The 10,701-nt window shown below is 46.6% G+C and overlaps 1 protein-coding gene across 2 annotated transcripts in view; it reads right to left on the reverse strand.

Annotated features, from left to right (window-relative positions):
• Positions 1 to 6,424, reverse strand: part of LOC142011623 (interleukin-1 receptor type 1-like) — a 79,335-nt gene extending 72,911 nt beyond the window's left edge. For both annotated transcript variants that reach the window (XM_074991439.1, XM_074991401.1), the window contains exons 1-2: positions 6,311 to 6,424; positions 6,087 to 6,189 (exon numbers count right to left, since the gene is read on the reverse strand). The gene's annotated coding sequence lies outside the window, so the exon portion shown is untranslated. The remainder of the gene's footprint in view (positions 1 to 6,086; positions 6,190 to 6,310) is intronic.
• Between the last annotated feature and the right edge of the window lie 4,277 nt (positions 6,425 to 10,701).

The raw sequence follows: 10,701 nt of genomic DNA on the forward strand, positions 1-10,701 counted from the left end.
TTATCCACCCAATTTGTCTCTCTAATGCAAAACTTTTTAAGCTTAGTAAAATACACAAGTTCACCTAGTGTAACACTGTCATAATTGGAGTAAGAAAACTTTGACCTCTGGCTTATGTGCTGGTTTACACAAGAGTCTTTTGTCATTTCAGAGTTATTTCATACAGTTGATAACAGGAACAACATTTCATAACATACACAAGTACTTATAAAATCTCTGAAACAAAGACTTGAGGAACTAGAAGTCTTTTTCCCCAGCATTAATTTAAGCATATTTTGTCTCCCTTAATAGCACATAAAATACATTTTATGGGACTGTAACCCCCCTCCCTGCCCCAAACATCTTCATCTCTTTCTCAGCAGAGAGGTGTGGCACAGTAGCTAAGGTATGAGTCTGGGGTTGAACCTTAAGACAGCCAGGATGGTGCTTTTCACAATTCAGATAGGTATCCAAGTACAATTTAAATCCTGTCCCTTAGTTTGCATCTCTCAGTTCCCCATATGTAAAACAGAGATGGCAGCAGGTCCCTACCTCAAAGGACAGTTGTGAGGATAATGTATTAAAGGAGGATAGCTACTGAGCTACTATAGTGATGGAGCCATAAATAGTCTAGCTTGCCCTCATTTGCATGTATGTAAACTATTTGTGACTTTATTAAACCAAAAGTTATATATTCTTCTTTGTTCCATAAACAGTCTCTAAAGCCACACCAATGCCATCGGCTACGTCTACACTAGAGAGTTTTGTCGCCAAAACTCGCGGAGCATCTACGCACAAAATGCATTTGGTTGATAGAAACCATTGACAAAAAGCTGTGTAGATGCTGTGGGGGAGTGGGAGGGGCTTTTGCCAACAGAGTGGACCAAAATATTGGTCCAATTTTACGTGTAGATGCGATCTATCGACAGAAGTTTTGTCAGAACATCTTCTCTCTCAGTAACTTCCACAGACAGATGCTTCCAGTGTAGAACACCTGCCCCTAAAGCAGTTCTAATACACAAAGAGAGGGGAGGTGGTTTATACTTATCACAGAGTGGGCTTGAAAGCAACACTAACAGCAAATCATTGTTGAGCTACACAAGCTGGCTGATGAGAAGGTCTTATTCAGTGGGCTGGTTCTAATAAGGGTATAAACTGTTTAGAAAGCACAGGCAGGGGAGAAAAGGAGGAGGAGTTCTGCTCGATGTGAGAGAACCTTATGATTGCTCAGAGCTCCAGTATAAGGAGGGAGAAAAGCCAGTGGAGTGTCTTTGAGTTACGCTTAGAGGCGGAAGCAATCGAGGTGATGTTGTAGTTGGTGTCTGCTATAGACCACCAGATCAGGGAGATGAGGGACATGAGGATTTCTTCAGACAGAGAAGCTTCCAAATCACAAGCCCTGGTTCTTATGGGAGATTTTAATCATCCAGACTTTTGTTGGGAGACCAATGCAGCAGCACACAGACAATCCAGAAGTTTTTGGAAAATGTTGGGGATAACTTCCTGGTACAAGTGCTGATGGAACCCACCAGGGGCTATGCGCAGCTTGACCTGCTGCTCACAAACAGCAGGAATTAGTAGGTGAAATAGAAGTGGGTGGCAACTTGGGCTGCAGCAACCCTGAGATGGTAGATTTCAGGATTCTGACAAAGGAAGGAAGGTGAGCAGTAATATACAGACCCTTGATTTCAAAAGAGCAGATTTTGACTCCCTGAGAACTGATGGGCAGGATCCCTTGGGAAATGAAGATGAAGGGGAAAAGAGTTGAAGAGAACTGGCAGTATTTTAAAGAAGTCTTGCTGAAGGCACAGGGACAAACAATCCAGCTGCATAGTAAGAAACACAATTATTGTAGGCAACCAGCTTGGCTTAACAGGGAAATTGTTGGTCAGCTTAAATTCAGAAAGGATGTGTATAAGAAGTGGAAACTTGGACAGATGACTAAGGAAGAGTATAAACATACAGCTGGAAAATGCCAGGCAGTAATCAGGACAGCAAAGGCACAATTGGAACTGCAGCTGGTAAGGGATGTGAAGGGTAACAAGAAGAGTTTCTACAGGTATGTTAACGATAAGAGGATTATCAGGGAAGGTGTGGGGCCGTTTCTGGCTGAGAGAGGTAACCTAGTGACAGATGATATAAGAAAAGCTGAAGTACTCAATGTTTTTTTGATTGAGTCTTCATGGGCAAGAACAGGTCCCACCCTGCAGTGCTAGACAATGCAGCATGGGAAGGTGGAGGGCAGCCCTCGGTGGGGAAGGAATGGGTTAAGAGCTACTTAGAAAAACTAGATGTACATAAATCCATGGGTCTGGATTTAATGAACCCCAGGGTACTAAGGAAATTGGAAAACATCATTGCTGAGCATTTGGCCATTATCTTTGAAGACTTTTGGAGATTGGGAGAGATTCCAGATGATTGGAAAAAGGCAAATGTAGTGCCCATCTTTAAAAAAGGAAAGAAGGACAATCCAGGGAACTATAGACAGGTCAGCCTTACATCTGTACCTGGGAAAATAATGGAAGGGATCCTCATGGAATCCATTTTGGAGCACTTGGAAGAGGGGAAAGTGATCAAAAGTAGGCAACATGGATTCACGAAGGGCAAGTCCTGCCTGACCAATCTGATTAGCTTCTATGACGAGGTAACAAGCTCTGTGGACATGGGGAAGTCAGTGGATGTGATATACCTTGACTTCAGCAAAGCTTTTGATACAGTCTCCCACAATGTTCTTGCCTATAAGTTAAGGAAGTATGGATTGGATCCTTGGACTATAACCGTGGTTCCCAAACTTTTTGGCATCATGCCCCCTTTTGATTTTGGAGAAACCCTCACGCCCCCCCACCTCTTTTTTACCACCATCCAACCACCCTTCTAACAAAAAAATCAATTCATAACTTAAAACAAACACAAAAACTTGACATAATGTTATTTAAAATTAAAAATAAGCACAAATAGTTTTTCTTGGCCCTTTGTGGGTGCCTGGTGCAGCCCCAGCCAGCCAGCTGCCTGAGCCCTGTGCCAGTGGCCAGAGCTGCCCACGCCAATCTTCCACCCACCTGAGTCCTGCACTGCCAGATCTGCAGCTGGCCACCTGAGCCCCATTCTGCCAGGGCCAGCCGCTGCTCCAGTTGCCCGAGCTGCCCGCCCAAGCTTCATGCTGCCAGGGCCAGCTGCCCTCCCGCCAGCCTGAGCCACCCAAGCCCTATGCTGCTGGGCCAGCCACCTGAGCCACACACTGCTGGGGCCATCTGCCTGCCCACCAGCTGCCCCAGCCACTCACCGAAGCTCCACGCTTCCAGGCCAGCTGCACACCCACTAGCCCAAGCTGCCCGAACCCCACGCTGCTGGGGCCAGACACCTGAGCCCACACACTGCTGGGACCAACTGCCTGCTCACACGCTGCCTAAGCCCTGCATTGCAGGGGCCAGCCACTGGCCTGAGCTGCTTGATCCCTGTGAGGCCAGATCCAGCCACCCAAGCCCCATGAGTCCCAAAAGCCAGCCAGCCACTCAAGCCCCTCCCCCCACAAAACCAGGCACCACCAGCCCCTGGCTCTTACCCCATCTCCAACACCTGAGCCAGGCACCCCCCAGGTCCCCATCTAACCCCTCCTCCTCCTCCCCCTCCCCCTCCCCCCAACCCACACTCTCACCTTTGCAGGAGGCAGCTAGCTCCACATGGATCTTCGCCAGCTGCCTGCTTTTTACAGCAGCTGTGCTGGGACACCCATGTAAAATGGCAGGGGCTGAGAGCCAGAAGCAAAGGCTGGCTCTTTCTTTCAGTGGGGTAAATTATGGAGGGGCTGGGTTGCCTCCCACCCCCATGGAATTTCTTCACACACCCCCAGGGGGACACGCCCCCCCAGTTTGCGAAACCATGGACTACACAATGGATAGAAAGCTGGCTTGATGGTAGTGATCAATGGCTCAACATCTGGGTGGCGGTCAGTTTCAAGCTGGGTGCCCCAGGGCTCAGTTCTGGGGCTGATGTTGTTCAACATCTTTATTGGTGACCTGGATGAGGGACTGGATTGCACTCTCAGCAAGTCTGCGGATGCCACCAAGCTAGTGGGAGAGGTAGATGTGTTGGAGAGTAGAGCTAGGGTCCAGAGTGACCTGGATAAATTGGAGGATTGGGCCAAAAGAAATCTGATGCCGCTAAGCAAGGAGAAGTGTAGAGTCCTGCACTTGGGACGGAAGAATCCCAAGCATTGTTATAGGCTGGGAACCAACTGACTAAGCAGCAGTACAGCGGAAAGGGATCAAGGCATTATGGTAGAAGAAAGTCTGGATAGGAGTAAACAGTGTGCCCTTGCAGCCAAAAAGGCCAATGGCATATTGGGGTGCATTAGGAGGAGCATTTCGAGCAGATCTAAATAAGTTGTTGTTCCCCTCTATTCGGCACTAGTGAGGCCACATCCGGAGTATTACATCTAGTTTTGGGCCCCCCAGTATAACAAGGAGGTGGATTTGCTGGAGCAGGTTCAACAGAGGGCACCAAAATGATTAAGGGGCTGGAGCACATGACCTGTGAGGAGAGGCTGTGGGATTTGGGCTTATTTAGTTCGCAGGAGAGAAGACTGAAGGATGATTTGATAGCAGCCTTCAACTTCCGGAAGGGGAGCTCTAACGAGGATGGGAAGAAACTGTTCTCAGTGGTGACAGACAACAGAACAAGGAGCAATAGTCTGAAGTTACAGAAGGAGAGGAATACGTTGGATATTAGGAAAAACTACTTCACCAGGCAAGTGGTGAACCACTGCAATGGATTGCCTAGAGAGGTGGTGGAATCTCCATCCCTAGAGGTTTTCAAGTCACGGTTTGACATAGTCATGGCTAGGATGACTTAGTTGCTTGAGGCAGGGGGCTGAACTCGATGACCTCTTGAGGTCCCTTCCAGCCCTATGAGTCTATGGCAATCCCAGCTATTTTTGTCTTCTGATTAGAAGATTTCTGACTCCAGTGGGTAGTTTGCCAAAATACCCATGACCTGTTCTACACCAGTGATAGGCAACTGGGACTCCACCTGTAACCCACAGACACCCAGCTGCTCCCCTCCCCCATGTGCCTCTTCTGCACCAGGGCACCAGAGACCCACACTTCCTTGCTCCTCCTCCTCCCTTGGAGCACTTTGGCAGCCTGTGAATTGCCTGATTCACCCTCCAGCCCCATTCCTGTCCTTCCCTTCCAGAGCTGGAACACCAAGAATCAGCTGATTACAGGTGTTCCAGCTCTGGGAGGGAAGGAGGGAGAGGAGTAGGAACAGAGTGCAAATCAGGAAATTTGCAGTGCTTCAAAAGTGCTGGGAGGGAGGGTGAGGAGCAAGAAAATGTGGTGCTCTGGTGCCCCAGCATGCAAGAGGCACGTCGGGGAGGGCAGCTGTGAGTGAAACCCCGGTTGGCCTCAGGCTGCTGCAACCCACTGAGGTAAAGGAGGAACACTTATGTGGCCCGCTCAACACTTGCGGTCATCCATCACTGTTATACATCCTCGTTACAACAGCCTGAGAAGCTCTTATTAGTTGCATGCCTGTACTTGCACAGGAAAGAAAACTGGCAAATCTAAAATAAGTTCCAGACAGCATGGGAGTTACAGAGCTCATTCGTGTGAGCATTCCTCTCCTCTGAATTTTGCAACTCCCTGTGACGCAGGGCATCCCACAAGAGGCTGACCTTTTCCCTGAGTACAGGAGTCATCGTCCACAGCTTCCTACACACTGTGGTTACTGAGTGCTCAGTAGAAATTAGTGCTTCATGGTTCTCAGTGTCCATGTCTGTTTATGGACTGTATATAAAGTTGCAAGGTAGAGATCATCTTTGTTCAAATTTACTGAGATGCAATGCATCTATTAGCTGAATTTATACTCAAGCACATTTCTGTTACTATGTCTGGTAGTAAAGAGAAGTCATTGGCAGATTGATAATCTTTCCGAACCTGATTCAAAGTCTGTGAAGTCAAGGTGGCCTCAGCGGACTTAGGTTTGGCCCTTAAAACCAGAATGTCTTATAAAAGCGTGTCATTTTACTGAACAACTTAGAAAAGTTAACGACAACATTAAATCCAAAGAAAAGAACACACTCCTATAAACAAATCAACTTTAGCTACCTTACGTCACAAAGAAATGGGGAATGGCACCTGCACATCAGTGCTTCTCTTGTAGGTGATCCTCCAAAGGTAGAGAGCTGAGCTGTAGTTGATCTTTTAAACCCTGTATTGGGAGAAAGTTAAGAAAACACTTTCAACAAGCAGCACTTAATTCAAATTCCACATCTGTTTTCTCCCCCCAAAACAGTTTGCCCAGTTTTTACACTACATGAAGATATACGTACAGGACAGCTGCTAGACTGTTTTGCTCTTGTTGTTAAGTATTGCTGTTTGTGAAAGAGCAGCAACAAAAGGGAAAGTTCTTGTCTTATACTTTGCATATGCTGATTCAGTCCTTGAATCCTCTAGGAACGGCACAAGTCAGGAAGTATGAACAAGAAACTCTGAGCTGGGCATATTGCCAAGGAATGTCAGAAAGCTGCCAGAAAGTTGCAAAATGCAAGCTTTAGTCACCTCACATTAACCACTAAACAGCTCTCATTTTAACCATTCGCATCCCTCAAAAATTCTGCGAAAAGTTGCTGAACTGAATAGCAGCATCTATTTCAGTAACAAAACCCCATGGATCGTTTTTTATTTGACACTATAATTTCCTCAATTGTTACACCTTCATCCACATTATGGTATCTTTCCATGAATGCACACACTGAGTCTGATCTCACACCAGTTTTGCACGTGTGGACTCCAAATACAGCTACTCCAAATGTATACGGGGCTAAACAACATAAACAGTGAGACCCAGATGTGTATGTAGACTATATAACAGACCACAAATGAAAGATTAAAGCTTTTAGAAAGTCAGCTGCTGCCAGATTTCTCTTTCAGAATGCTTGGTTACAGATACCAGTGATCTGATCTCATATGGCAGATCCTAACGTGCTCCTATACAGCTCAGATAATTTCATAACTGTAGGGGATTATTTAATATCATTAAGGCTATGTCTATACTAGCCCCCCTTCAAAAGGGGGATGCTAATGAGACGCTTCGGGATGTGCTGAGATGCTGCAATGAATATGCAGCACCTCATTAGCGTAATGGTGGCCACAGCACTTGGAAAGCGCCACTTTCGATTGCATGTGGCTCATCGAAACAGAATTCTTTTTGAAAGGAGCTAGCACACTTCAAAATCTCCTTATTCCTATAACCAAATAGGTTAGCACATCATTACCATATCAAAGTGTCTCATTACCATCCCCCTTTTGAAAGGGTGGGGGCTAGTGTAGCCATAGCCTAAAACAGCTATTTATGATCAGAATTGCTCCTAGTATCAGTGGTAAGAGGCTACAAGATATCTTTCCCTCCTATGCAAAGCCTGAACACAAAGCCAGTGCTTCCATTCAGAGACGAATGTCCCAGATACTACATTCTGGCGTCTTCTGCTACACCTGACTCTAACAATCCTCCTCAGTTCCCCTCCCAGGGCAGCTGCTTCAGCCCTCCCAACTGGAATGCAACCCTTCCCTTTCCAGTGGGAATGCCACAACCTTTTCACCAGGAGACCACCTCTCACTTCCCCTAACCCTTTTATTGTTTCCCTGGCTCCAGCTTTCTGATGCCGAAGATGTCTTCAGGTAAGTCCTTCTGTTGCTTCTCTGGTTTCAACCTTCCCCACCCCTCAGCTTTGGCTCTCCAGCCTGGACATCAGCAGGTTCCTCATGCTGCTGCTGTCTGACCTTCAGCCTCCTTTCTCCTGCTCTTGCTCCCAGCTTGGGGCAATCAGCTGGCAAACCTCCCTTGGTACTCTCCTGCCTTCAGCCTCCCTCAAGAGCTAACGCAATCTCCAGGCTCTGACAGCTATCCCTTTTTAACCATCTCACTCTGTACTCTAAGGCAACCCTCACTTCCTGCCTCTCCCTTACAGCAACCAGGTGGCCTTTTGTAAGCTTAATGGGGTCAGCTGATGAGGTATCAGGGCGATGGCCCTGCTCCCTCTTAAAGGGACAACATCATCCTGTGACTGTGGAGAATTTTAAGGGTATTTGCCTTCCATAGGAATGGATGCAAGCAGTCTGAGCTGAGAAACCAGAGCTCAGTACACATTTGGAGCCAACAATCCTTATTCATGTAGAATTCACACTATAATCAATAAGAGTAGGAACGGCAGAATCAAGATTCTGGAAGTTAACGTTATTGCCTGCATGACCCAGGGGGCTGAACAATATACAATGACCCATAGAAGTAGCTCTTTACTGACTTTTTGAGACTCTCTAGCTAGCATATTGGCTTTCTCGTGCCAATGAGCTGAAACAGTACTTCACATTTCAGTTTTCTAAGGCCCGAGTTGATGCAAGCACCATCTTTCTCCCGGATGTCATTTCACTAACAGCAATGCTATCCAGTATAAAATGTTTAGAAGCCACCCTGTGTCCCAACCTCCCTATTTAGAAGCTGCCCTGTGTCCCAACCTCCCTATTCACTTCAAGCCCAGTAGTTGAGGGGAAGCCTTTTACACCACAACCAAAATTTGTAAAGTTGTTAGCAATTAGGAAACTCACCAAGACATTCATGGGATCTTTGAGGAGGTAGCTGTATAATAATACACACCATTTTGATGCCAAGATCCTGTAATTACACACAATGGCCCCATAAAACCACCATACCTTGAGCTTCTTTAGACATGCTGAGGGTTGTGTGCTGCCATCTAAGATTGAGTCTACACTACAAACTAAAACTGACTTTATTAAAATTGATTTTTTGATGCTGGGCTTTATAAATTACAATTTGAGCATCCTCACCTTCCCACGGACTCCCCACAAATTCGACTTTTTGCTGCCACACACAAATCATCAAACATCGACTGTTGCAGCAGTGTGTTGTAGGACCTTACCCCACAGTTCCCTGAGCCCCATAGCATTCTGGGTATTTTTCCACTGGTGCAGCATGGGAAAAATGCCCTGCAAGTAGCTGTGGGTATCTAATGACATCTTCCTACATTTCATTTCCCTCATTCCCCTGCTGTGTTAAGCAAACGTCCCTTTTACTAGGCAGAATCTTGCTTGTCATTTGCTTTTCATAAAGGAGAGGAGAGAAGGTGTAGCAAAGCAGTTAGAGTATTTGCTTGCTGACCCCAGAGTTGTGAGCTCAATCCTTGAGTGGGCTGTTTAGGAATACAGAGCAAATAGATTTAAATAAGTATCTACCCAAGATAGTGATAGGTCCTGCTCTGAGTGCAGGGGGCTGGACTCAATGTAGAAATTACCTAGGAAGGGCTGGGGGGGAAAAAGACTTTGGGCTTCCCACCTGACAAGTTTCCAAAATGGGATGTCAAAGCACTGGAGTCCCTGCAGAAGTGGGAGGGGCTGAGGACAGAAATTCAGGTAGTTATACTGTAGCTTTGCAATCTGCCCTAAAAGAGAGGTAGCTCACAGCTTTTCTGCTGTACAAGCAACCTGGAGAATGAACTGTGACTTAGGGCAGATCTGAGCAACAGCTGTGTAAAATGGAGGCTGGGATCTGGATTTAGACCTCCTGGCAAAGAAGATCCTCAGAACAAGAACTTTCTCACAAAGGCCAGTACACACAGGCATTACACAGAAAATGCAAATGGCTCATTAAAACAGTTATGGTTCCTTTTCTCTCAGAGGCCAGCCACTCGAGTGACAATGGTTTTAATTCTCTTGAGAGAGTATTTTCAGGGTTTTTCATAAGAAGATCTTCCCACTCCAGATCATTGATCTGAAATGGATTAACCCATAACTCTGACAAGAAATTCAGCCTGAGCCAAAGCCCATTGAAATAAATTGAATAATGGTTCCTTTGGTCACTACAAGCCTTACTTGGTTAATTGTGGTAATTGGAGAACTGATACATTGACTCCAGTGGCCTTTGCATCAAGCCCATACTGAATGTCTGCCCTCTCAGCTTTGGATGGCACTTCCTATCCTCCGGGGGAGCCTTCCCCATGGTCGGCTGGAAAGCCCTTGAATAGCAGTCGGCCCCCTAATATCCGCCAAGGGTTGCTTCCCTGGGGTGCCTCCAGGACCTTTACCATGTGTAAGCTTCCTGGCAGCATGTTCAGCATATCCTTTTTTTGGTTTGGGGTCAGGCCACTTGATGCATCTCGTCATGGGAATGTTCCAGGCTGTGTGGCACCTCTGGAGGAGGAAATGTCGGGGGCAGGACAAAATGTAAATGGCTGAAAAGAAGCTTCTCATCCTATCATACAAGCACAACCCCCACCCCAGCCTAGCTGCCACATGGTATGGGGGTGGGGTGGAGGGGAGGCAGCAGCTGGTGTCAGACAGCACAGAAAAAAAAAGCAGCTACCAGGGGTACGCACAGACCCCACAGCCGCTCTAATAGCAAAGAAAGAAAAAAGATTTTTCAGCCTCTCGTACAAGCATGACCCTACAGCCACAGGCTTCCAGGTGCCAAATTGGAATGGCCATCCTGTTGCCTAATTCCTGCGCACGTGAGAGCAGTGGACATGGAAGAGGCCAGAGCAGAGAACTGTGGGGCATTGTGGGACACATATCGGACATCTCTGGAGGCTAATGAATTCTATTTAAACACATGGCGCTTCCACACTACCCTTCATTCGGAATTTTAGATTCAACCTGAACGCTAAATCCGTCAGGTTACGACAACATTATATCGACACTATAACGATTTTAA

This window comes from Carettochelys insculpta, chromosome 1 (genome assembly GCF_033958435.1).
Source record: "Carettochelys insculpta isolate YL-2023 chromosome 1, ASM3395843v1, whole genome shotgun sequence".
NCBI lineage: Eukaryota > Metazoa > Chordata > Testudines > Carettochelyidae > Carettochelys > Carettochelys insculpta.